Raw genomic sequence first — 11,048 nt, forward strand, 5'->3', positions numbered from 1 at the left:
TACACATACACATACACATACACACACACACACACACACACAACTGGAGACTCCACAAAACATTATCATATTCAAACTGGAGACCCCCCCAAAACAGCCTGACAAGCACTTGGAATTCTAGGAGTTGAAGCATTATATTTTTCTCGACTCTGTTACCAATTTACCACAGAAGAATATTGTGAAAATGGCACATCTGCAACGTCACAACGCCTCTTCTTATATTATTAGACAATTTGGCCACAATGTTTGGCCAGTTTTTACATTCGTTTGTTGATTGATTTTGACGCAGTCATCTTTTTTCTTAAATTGTTTTCTCCTTTTGGCTTTTTTTTTTAGTCCTTACAATTTCACTTCACTATCATCTGCGGACCTCCCCAAAATCATGTGGGGACCACCCTGAGGAAAGGATGGATAGATACGAAACTATCCATCCTTTCTTCCTTCCTTCCTTTCCTCCCTCTCCTCTCATCCTCCCATATCTGTGTACAGCATAAGGCTAGTGGCAGTGTGGGAAAGTAACTAAGTATATTTACTTAAGTACTGTACTACGTTGTGTACTTTACCTGAGCATTTACAATTTCCAGTTACTTTGATTATTATTAATCAATCAATCAATTATGAAGTAATTATATTAATATACATTGAACAATTCAGCCCTATATACATTTTGTCGATTTGAAAATATTTGTATACATTTGATTACATCTTGATGCCAATAGTATACATTACAATAGTATACAATGGTATACATTTTGAATTCTGGTTATTTTACTTGTAACGTACTAAGTATAGTTCTACACTGCAGTATCGATCACTTTTATGTAAGTAAAACAATTGAGTACTTTTCCCACCAGCACTATAGCTGGGCTATATGGAAAGCCCGCTCTCAGCACACTGACTGAACATGACTGATCCATCGGCCCAGCAGCGTACGCTACTACGGTGACATTACAGAGTGGGTGTGATTCTCTGCTCCACCTGCCAGGTCCCGTTCCCGCTACACCGCCACACGGAGGGCTCTGGGTAAAGGAATGACACCACCATGTGTTGTTTAGCTTTTTACTTTCCATGAACTGTTGGAGAGACAGATGGGGTGCGCCATGATGGGGCCCGCGTATAGTCATCGGAATAACGGTCTGACTGCATTTGCATTTGTCGCCCTAGACACTACCTCTCCAGTCACAGAGATCCCTCAAATATCATCTATCCAGCTCGTTCACCCAGTCACCACATTGTGGTGGAGGGAGGCCTATGGAACTGTGTTCGAACCCTACAAACCCTACAAACCCTCCCGCGCACTCAGATCAGCCAACGCAGGGAAGCTGGAAGTACCCTCACTAAAAACGCCGGGACAACGCTCCACACGTCCCAAACTCTTCTCCCTTCTGGCTCCAAAACAGTGGAATGCACTTCCCATTGCAGTCAGAACTGCAGCATCACTCCCAATCTTCCGCCGTAGTCTGAAAATGTGCTCCGCGGTGCCATGGGAATCTTAAGTTGTGTGTGTGTGTGTGTGTGTGTGTGTGTGTGTGTGTGTGTGTGTGTGTGTGTGTGTGTGTGTGTGTGTGTGTGTGTGTGCGTGCACACGCTTGGGTGGCATTGGCGCACTTCAAACCATCGGTGTAATATCGACCTATGACAGCCTAATGGCAGTGCTACTCCCTGCAACGTAGAATATTATACGTTATTTAAGTCAAAGTCTGGAATTCAAAATGTACATTAAAAGTACAAAAGTATCTGCATCAAAATGTACTTAAACCAACAGTATAAAAGTAGTCGTTATGCAGATTGTCCAATTTCACAAGTTTTCAAAATGTATAAAAATCGTTTGAAAATGGCAGATCTACAAGCTCACAATGCGTACATTATCCGTTAAAAGATATAACCGATACAAGCTTACAACGACTTGCTTGATCAGCTATTATCAAGATATTTGGCGAAACTAAATAATGAACTATTGTGAAACATTTGGATTAATGTTTTTTGGAGGGGGGGTTCAGATGGGGGTCCGCTGACTATGTTTAATTTAGGGGGCCCTAGAGATGGAAATGTTTGAGAAACCATTTATATATATAGGCTACCACATGCCTTGGCTCTTGTTTTTCTTCTGTTCCTCTTGAGCTGCTGTGAAGAAGACCCATGTCTTCATCTTATAGCTTCATTCGGATTGTATAGTTTTGATTCTCGACCCGTGTGACCATGCATGCCAGCGCTTCAGATATACAGCAGCACACACACCACTATCCATACAGGACAGGCTGCCCTTCCATGCTAAGCGTATACGTAAATGACAGCTGTCATCGGCATTAGTAAAAGATTAAAGCCGATTTGTATGCCCCGATGTATATATTTATATATCTGCAGTCATCTTTAGTATTATTCTGTATGGCGGTGGCAACAAAACACCTCCGATTCTGTTCAGACTCATTTCGTTTCTGTTTTCGGAACTCTGTTTCATAACTGAAACGGAAACTGAAACTCATAATCCAAAACTGTTACTTTAAATGATTCAATTTCAACACTTGCAAAAGTAGAAAACCGACGAGCTCGAAACGCGCTTTTGTGTTTCGCTGTAGCATGATCAAATAGGGCCTTAATTTACAAAATTAAAATTAAAAAGTTAAAACATGGAGATAATTGGTTTCTGCCCGACAGTAATATTTTCACCTTTAACCTCTTGAACCCCAGTGTTTAACATTAGCCAGAAAGAAATTGCGACCCTTTGTGAGCTTGTAGATCTGCTATTTTTGGTGTAGAGTAAGCAGTAAGCTAGTCAAAGCGAGTCCCGCTCTCTATTACTAACGGACAACGGGTGTATTTGTTGAAGGGAATTCCGTCCTCCGTGACAGACAGTCACCATGAAAAACCACACAAAGTTGGACATGATATGTGTTTTTGTACCGAAGGTATCTCTGGATTATATCCTTAATGGCTTTAATGGCTGTTCTGTGACATGGCATTATAGAGCCCAGCATCTCCTTACAAGGTATCAAGCGCCATGGAATCCCATTGTCACAAAAGCTTTGGAAGATTCAATTTGTGGGCCTTTTTGTCCCAACCATGACCCTTCATCCATATGTATTGGGAACCTAATCTGTGCTACAATACTTCATATTGTCTAACGCTCTTGTCAATGCCAATCCATCTACGTTATTTTATATAATTTTTAACCTCCTCTAAATCATCCACCACCAAATAAAAACAACAAATGAGGTAAAAAGCATTTGGGGTTTGCACTTTAGAAGGGCCACACTGTCCACAGATTAAAAGCCTGGGTGCATTAATGGATTATGGAACAATGTTTTTCTTTTTTTTTACTCCCCCGTTTGACTCACGCCGCACCGCAGTCACTTGTTCAGATGTCGTGGTGGGATTATCAGTGGTGTAAAGTAACTAAGTACATTTACTCAAGTACTGTAGTTAAGTACAATTTTGAGGTATTTGAACTTTACTTGAGTATTTCCAATTTTCAATGCTTTAACTTCTACTCAACTACATCTCAGAGCCAACTAAAATTATTTGAAAACTTTACTTTGGAGATTTAAATTTTGATTAGAAAACATACAATTAACCACTTCAACCCTATACATTTCGCCCATTTGAAAATAGCAAGCTCAGAATGTGTCGTGATGCTTGTAGATCTGCTATTTTCAAAAGATTTTGTACAGATTTTGAACTTGTGTGAGATGGGACATTCTGCAATATGAGTACTTTTACTTGAGTACATTTTGAATACAGGACAAATATTCTATACTTACTTATGGTAAGTAAAAACATGTGAGTACTTTTTTCCACAACTGGGGATTATTGTACAATGCTCTAACTGGAAGCACTGTCCTGTGCACTGAAATGGAAGTGAGAAGCAGTTGGATGAGGTCAGACAGTAGAAACGGTGTTTAATGGAGTAGTTCGCCCAAAATATGTCTTTTTTATATCAATATAAACATCCCATATGCCCTGAATTCTTGGAGATTTGTTTGTTTTTGTCGCATTCCTGAGCCAATGACAAATTTGACAAATGTGTTTTGCAAAAATCCACCTGCCGGTTCACTATAACAGGCCAATGTGAAAATGGTGGGATTTATTCCTCGGCCCAGTAGGAATGTGCACGTGGAACATTTCACAGTAATCGCACACTGCGTTCATGATTTGAGGCATTTTGTTGAAAACCAAATGTTAGCCACAATGTTAGGGAGTGTGTGTGCACAGTTTCGTAGCGACTAGGCCAGCGGTGCCGGAGATTTCGAGTGTGCATGAAAATGTTTCACGCAAAAATGTGAATCGGCCTGTTGTAGCGCCACCATGAGGCTCCTTTGAACATAAACGGCATAAGTGGCCTTTCATCCTCGGCCTAGTGGGAATGTGCGTGCAACATTTAAAAAAAATTGCCTGAGGCAAAAAAATAGCTTGAGGCATTTTGTTCAAAACGGATCAATACTGCTAAACTCTTAACCAATCGGGATGGAATATAGAAAATCAGACAGATCTGTGTTGATCACATGACTACAGAGAAAGTGTGTACCAATTTGCGTGAAGTAGCCTATGGATAAAATCTGTATAGGAGTAATATTAAAAAAAATGTTTTGCAAAAATCAGCCTCATGCTGGCGCTATAACAGGCCGTTCTGGAAGATTTGGGGCAGAAGTTCGGAATTGACCTCCAGGGAGTGTGCGCACAGTTTGGTAGTGACGGGGCCAATGGTGCCGGAGATTAGCATGGTAACAGATGGAAGACACATGGATGGATAGGGGAACGGAGGAGACAATGACTTCCATCTGCATCAGTTATGGTTTATGCTCTGTTCCCATGTTACATTAAGTCGATTAAATAACAGTCTTTATTGTGTCTCTAATTTAATTTAAAGTCGAGATGAAGTGGAAGTGGCTTGGAACAAACACTTTTGTACTTAGATGTCTTTAGGGCTGTCACACTTAGGAAATGTATACTTGACGATTAATTGTCATGCAAATAATTGCGAGTTAACGATGAAATAGTTCTTTTGTTGTTAAAAATAATTAAATACATTTCTGTTTGGCTTTTAGGCTTCGTAAACAAAAGATGCACTTGCAATGGGCCTGGTCTACAAGATTCACTACACTACTAAGAAACCCATATACCTGTCAAAATACTTTTTGAATGGCAATGAAGTGCACAATCACTACACCAGAGGGAGTTCAACAAACCAGGTGCAACTTAGATTTGGCTCAAACAAGGGGTTAAATTAATTTAGCTCCTATGCCACTAAAATGTGGAACGCCCTACGAACGGCCATTAAGAAATATGAATCCCTAGACTCCTTCAAAACCACTCTCAAAGAGCACTTACGGACGGCTGCAATTCAAAACTGGCCCCTCTATTGTGCTGTAGCCTACTTGTGCTTTCATTTGAAATGACAAACTGTGATCAATCCACAGATCAATCCACACATTTGCAATCAATCAATCAGCACAGGGGAGATAGGACAAGTAATATACAAAGACGACATATTTAATAACTTTATTATTTAAAACATTAAGTAAGCTTGTAGATCTGCTATTCCCACTATTTCTGAAAATGTTTGAAACAACGATTATGTAAAATAATTGAGATTAGGCGATTAGTAATTGTGACAGGCCTAGATGTCTTGTCTTACACCATTGTATTATAAGTGAGGATGATTTGTTTTATACGATACAATGTTGCAATCTTCCATTTATTGATTTATGGGTTTTCAACAGGTGGTCCATGACGGTATTGTATGTGGTCCCTGGCCATACATTTAGTAATGTAGAAATTTTTATTTTATTTTATCGACATTGAGAAACAATGCAGTAAATGACCTGGTGACGATGATGAGGCGTCAATGTTGTCATTTAATAGGAAGTCGGACGTCAAGAACTTCCACAGAAAAAGGCAGTTAGAATCTCAAGGGAAACTGTACCTGTAACTGTATTGCCTGGTTGAGTCACCGTTATTATAGGAAATGTGTCCATAATCAATAGCAGCATGTGTACACTCGCTCATACATACAGTACGTTGCAATGAACAGCAACATGAGTTCAATATGGAAGGTACATTTGTCCCCATATCCCCTCCTCCCAACACAACAGTGGTCCCCAGGTTGATTCTCAGTCAGGGTGGTGGTCCCTAGGTTGATTCTCAGTCAGGGTGGTGGTCCCCAGGTTGATTCTCAGTCAGGGTGGTGGTCCCCAGGTTGATTCTCAGTCAGGGTGGTGGTCCCCAGGTTGATTCTCAGTCAGGGTGGTGGTCCCTAGGTTGATTCTCAGTCAGGGTGGTGGTCCCCAGGTTGATTCTCAGTCAGGGTGGTGGTCCCCAGGTTGATTCTCAGTCAGGGTGGTGGTCCCCAGGTTGATTCTCAGTCAGGGTGGTGGTCCCCAGGTTGATTCTGTCAGGGTGGTGGTCCCTAGGTTGATTCTTAGTCAGGGTGGTGGTCCATAGGTTGATTCTCAGTCAGGGTGGTGGTCCCCAGGTTGATTCTCAGTCAGGGTGGTGGTCCATAGGTTGATTCTCAGTCAGGGTGGTGGTCCCCAGGTTGATTCTCATTCAGGGTGGTGGTCCCCAGGTTGATTCTCAGTCAGGGTGGTGGTCCATAGGTTGATTCTCATTCAGGGTGGTGGTCCCCAGGTTGATTCTGTCAGGGTGGTGGTCCCTAGGTTGATTCTTAGTCAGGGTGGTGGTCCATAGGTTGATTCTCAGTCAGGGTGGTGGTCCCCAGGTTGATTCTCAGTCAGGGTGGTGGTCCCCAGGTTCATAATCAGTTGAAAACCCTTGGATTACACTGTAGCACTGGTGACACAATGTCATATCGCAATGGGAGAGTTAATCTGATTAAGACCTAAGGCCGATTCTATACGAATGCCTTCTAAAACTGTTTTCTGATAAATTGTATGTTGCTAGTACTCAAACTTTTTCATGTCAAGGACCCCCAAAATGAAATGCATTTTGGCCTCCATCTCAAAATATTTTGTTCAAGGGACCCCCTTTTTGAATAGCCAAAGAAATCTAACATGACATACAGTAGATGCACAGCACACTGAAGACTTGTTTAAAAAATAGTAATAATCAAATCTATTTGCCAAAAGGCTTTGTGACGCGTTGTCAGCTTGTTGATCGGCTATTTTTGGCTAATGTTCCACCCAGAATACGGATGCTGGCCGTGTTAACTGTTATGTGGTTAAATGTCCAGTCAACAACTCACTTCTCACTTCTCCCCATCATATCCTGGGACAATGCTGAAGCCATCAGTAAAATGCTTTCACTGTTAGTCAAGTATGCAAAGAAATACAGATCTTATGATTTGTTTAAAAAAAGAAATAAAAGAATGAGTACAGTACTATAGACATTGACCAAACGCTGAGTTGCAGACATTCATCATGTGCAATTAACTTAAGCAGAACATATGCTCTTACATTGCTTTGTTTAAAAACTTGTGTCAAAATGTTAAAGCTTTATAATCTGTTTCTAATCTTTGATATAGAGTTTTCAGGTGGGGTTAAACAGTTTTATCTGAAGATGGTCTAGAGAGAGATCGTTGCAGATCCATTAAGGATACACACAGATCATTAATCAGTTTAAAATGTATTGTGTTCCAGGTCCAATTTCGTCTTCTCATTCTTTTGTTTCATTACTTCTAATTTAACCGCAAGGGTGCCAGCTCGAACCCGGGCTCCCCCAGAGTCAGTGTCAAAGTGTCCTTGAGCAAGACACTGAACCCCTAATTCTTCCCGATGTGCAGGTTGGTGCCTTGCATGGTTTCCTCTTCCATTGGTGTATGAATGTGTGGGAATGGGTGAATGTAATGCACAATCTATGTAAAGCGCCATGGATAAAGGTCCTATATAAATGCATCATTTTCCATTTATCTTGTAAGGCAGTGATTCCCAAACTTGTTCATGTCAAGGACCCCCAAATTGACACTAATTAGTCCACAGACCCCCATTTGAAAAGGTAATGCCATGAAGGGACCCCATAAGAGAATAGTTTTACGGCTCTAGCAGTGATTCTCAACCCGTTTAATTTTAAGGACCCCCGGTTTGACATGCATTAGTCTACGGATCTCCATTTAATGGCATTTCCATCTCTGGGACCCCCAATTTATATTGTAAAATCAATGTTAATTGACCCAAATCCATTTGGTTCCAAACTATCATTTAGCTGGGGATCCCCTGGAACTCCCTCAAGGACCCCTAGGGGTCCCTGGACCCCACTTTGGGAACCATTGTTGTAAGGGTTCTCTCTCCTGGATTGGACACAACCAGGTGGTATCCTGACCTGTGAGGAAGAGAATCTGCAGAAGCACTCCACACTACAAATTAGAAGAGTATTCTTATACAGTAGGTGCAAGGCTCAAAGGTACCAATGGAAATGCCAGCACACAATAAATGTCCTTTTATTACCTCTGACGAACAGACAACGGACACATTTCGGCTAGATGGGCCGTCGTCAGCGTTGTGGTATCCATCCTGACCAGTAATTAAACTGTCATGTTTTGGCCCGGATGGTTAGCTCAACCGTCTGGGCACCTAGGCTGCCAAGCCAGCCGGATGGCGTGCCGTGGGTTTGACTCCCGAGCCCGACGGCCTTTGCCGCGGCCCACGTGTCACTCCCCATCTCTCTCCCCCTTTCCTGTCTTACTGATTTTTTTTTTGCGGCTTACGCCTTTTTTATTGATTTTTGAAGGGACAGACAGTAGGCTGACAGGAAACGGGAGAGAGATGGGGGGATGACATGCAGTAAAGGCCGTGTCGGGTCCGGGAGTCGAACCCGCGGCACTGGATTACCAGTCCGGTGCCCAGACCGTTACGCTACGGCCTGGGCCCTGTCTTACTGATTTACAGTAATTACTGTACCCTATCAATAAAAACGCCAAACAAATATCTTTAAAAAAAAACTGTATTTTTTTTATCACACCCGTGTGAAGTGAGGGGTGCTCTTATCATCATACATCATACGTCATCTCATTCTGGTCAATCACAATTTGCGTCCTCACTTTTGTCATCAATGTTTGTGTTTACACAATTTTGTGTTGCACAAACCCTCCAAACTAGTCATAGGAAACGGTAGCAAAACAATGTTCGTATTTACACAAACCCTCGAAGCTGGATTTTTTGTTTTGGGCTTTTGGTTTCATGAAAACACTGAGCTTTGTGGTGGGATTTTTCTCTATGGCATGAACCCGTCATCTGTCATGGGTTCAAATGTTATCTCCCTATATACCATCAAATCCAGGAATATCTGTGGAATTGTCCTATTTTAGGAAGGAGACATACTATTGTGTCTCCTTCCTAAAGTAAGTGAGGTGCTTTGATACTTTGAACTTTGATCATGTCGAGTGGTTCGTACCCCGAGGGTGCGGGTGTGTGTGCAGGGCTATTCCAAAACAATTCGACTCAATCTCCTTGCGTAACGCAAAAGGATGGGGAATGACCTTTATGTGTGCATGCTTCAGAGCATCTGCTTTTGCCTCCCCTCCTGTCTGTACATAGTGTACCAGTCTACAAGGATGCTGACTGTAGGACATTGGGTCATTATTCTCTATCTTAACCCATTAAGACCTGCAGCCGATTCTACAAATGCCTTCTAAATCCTAGCGGTTTCCTGAAAAAACTTTGTTACTGTATCGGTGGTTCTTTTTCATGTAAATGAACGTCAAAATCGTATGTATTTGGCCATATTTTGACCCCAAGATCAACGATTTGAGTTAAAAATGTAAAAATATATATTTTTTCTAAGATTTGTCACATATTTTCACGATAAAAAGATTATAAAAAATAGCAGATCGGCTTGGGCCGCGGTCGCGTCATCCAGGCACCTATCCGGCCTGACCTTGTGTCGTGGGTTCGAGTCTCGATCCTGACGACCTTTGCCACATGTCTCCCCCCCATCTTTCTCCCCATTTCCTGTTGTAATACTGTAAAATCTATCAAAAGCCAAAAATTAAAATAGCTCATAGTGTGACACTTTGTGTCACGCTTTGAGCTTGTAGATCTGCTATTTTGTTTTTATAGCCAAACTATAAAACAATGGTTTTAAAGTGGTTAAAATGTGAAGATGACACAGATAATTTCCCGGTTTTGATGGGTTAAGCTCTCATTGTCCTCCGGAATGGAAAAGGGACAGTGGTGATGGGTGAAGGAAGTGATTAACTATGGAAAGTGGAAACGTTGACAAAGCCATCAACGGTGCGATGAAAATAGCTGGCACCTCTTTCCCCCTCTGTCATTACAATATGCCATTAGTCAGCATCTATACAACTGGATCTGCATTTTTATTCCCTAGACATGTTGTTGGATTATTTCGTTACTTTTTGAATCCACAACACTTTATGGCGTCAATATCATGAAAACATGACATGGCATTAAAATGCACTACAGTATCACATTCCATTTGATGCCCATCGGTGTATCAAGAAAACTGAAGCCTGGCATTTTTCAAATAAAAGATATGGACACTGGGATGCTATGATCTAAGCGGTTAAAGGTGTCTAAAATATATCAAAAAGGGTTCTCTAAAACCATTATGAGGAACATGAAGAAAACCATTCACTAAATAAAATGGTTCTTTAGTGAATGGGTCTTTGTGAAACCATTTAAGTCTTTTAAGAAGAATAGTTTTTCTGTTGGAAAGGCTAACTTCTGTTTTGGATGATGAAATTACAGTGCAATGTATGTGTCTCTTTAAAAAAAAGCCATTTCCAAGGGACTCGACTGTAAGCAAAACTACATGTTTTAGGCTGACGTCCAGAACATGAATCACCTCATAAGAATAGGACGGGTTTCAAGATGACCCAATCTGACGGAAGAAACTAAGTGTCAACAGAATAATTCAATGTACATTCTGACTGGAGGGAGAACTGCTGTGTCGTTGCCACAGCAGTTCCCATGTCATGTCAAGGACCCCCAAACTTTGATGCATTTGTTTGCATGCATGCATGCGTCACCCAACGCCACACACATACACTCACTTACAGTCCTGATTCTGCTCACTAACACACTCCATAACCATTTTTCTGTTTGGTGTTTGTCTTTATCTGAATCATGTTTTTTAGA

The sequence above is a fragment of the Protomyctophum parallelum genome, assembly GCF_964188405.1.
Source record: "Protomyctophum parallelum genome assembly, chromosome: 21".
NCBI lineage: Eukaryota > Metazoa > Chordata > Actinopteri > Myctophiformes > Myctophidae > Protomyctophum > Protomyctophum parallelum.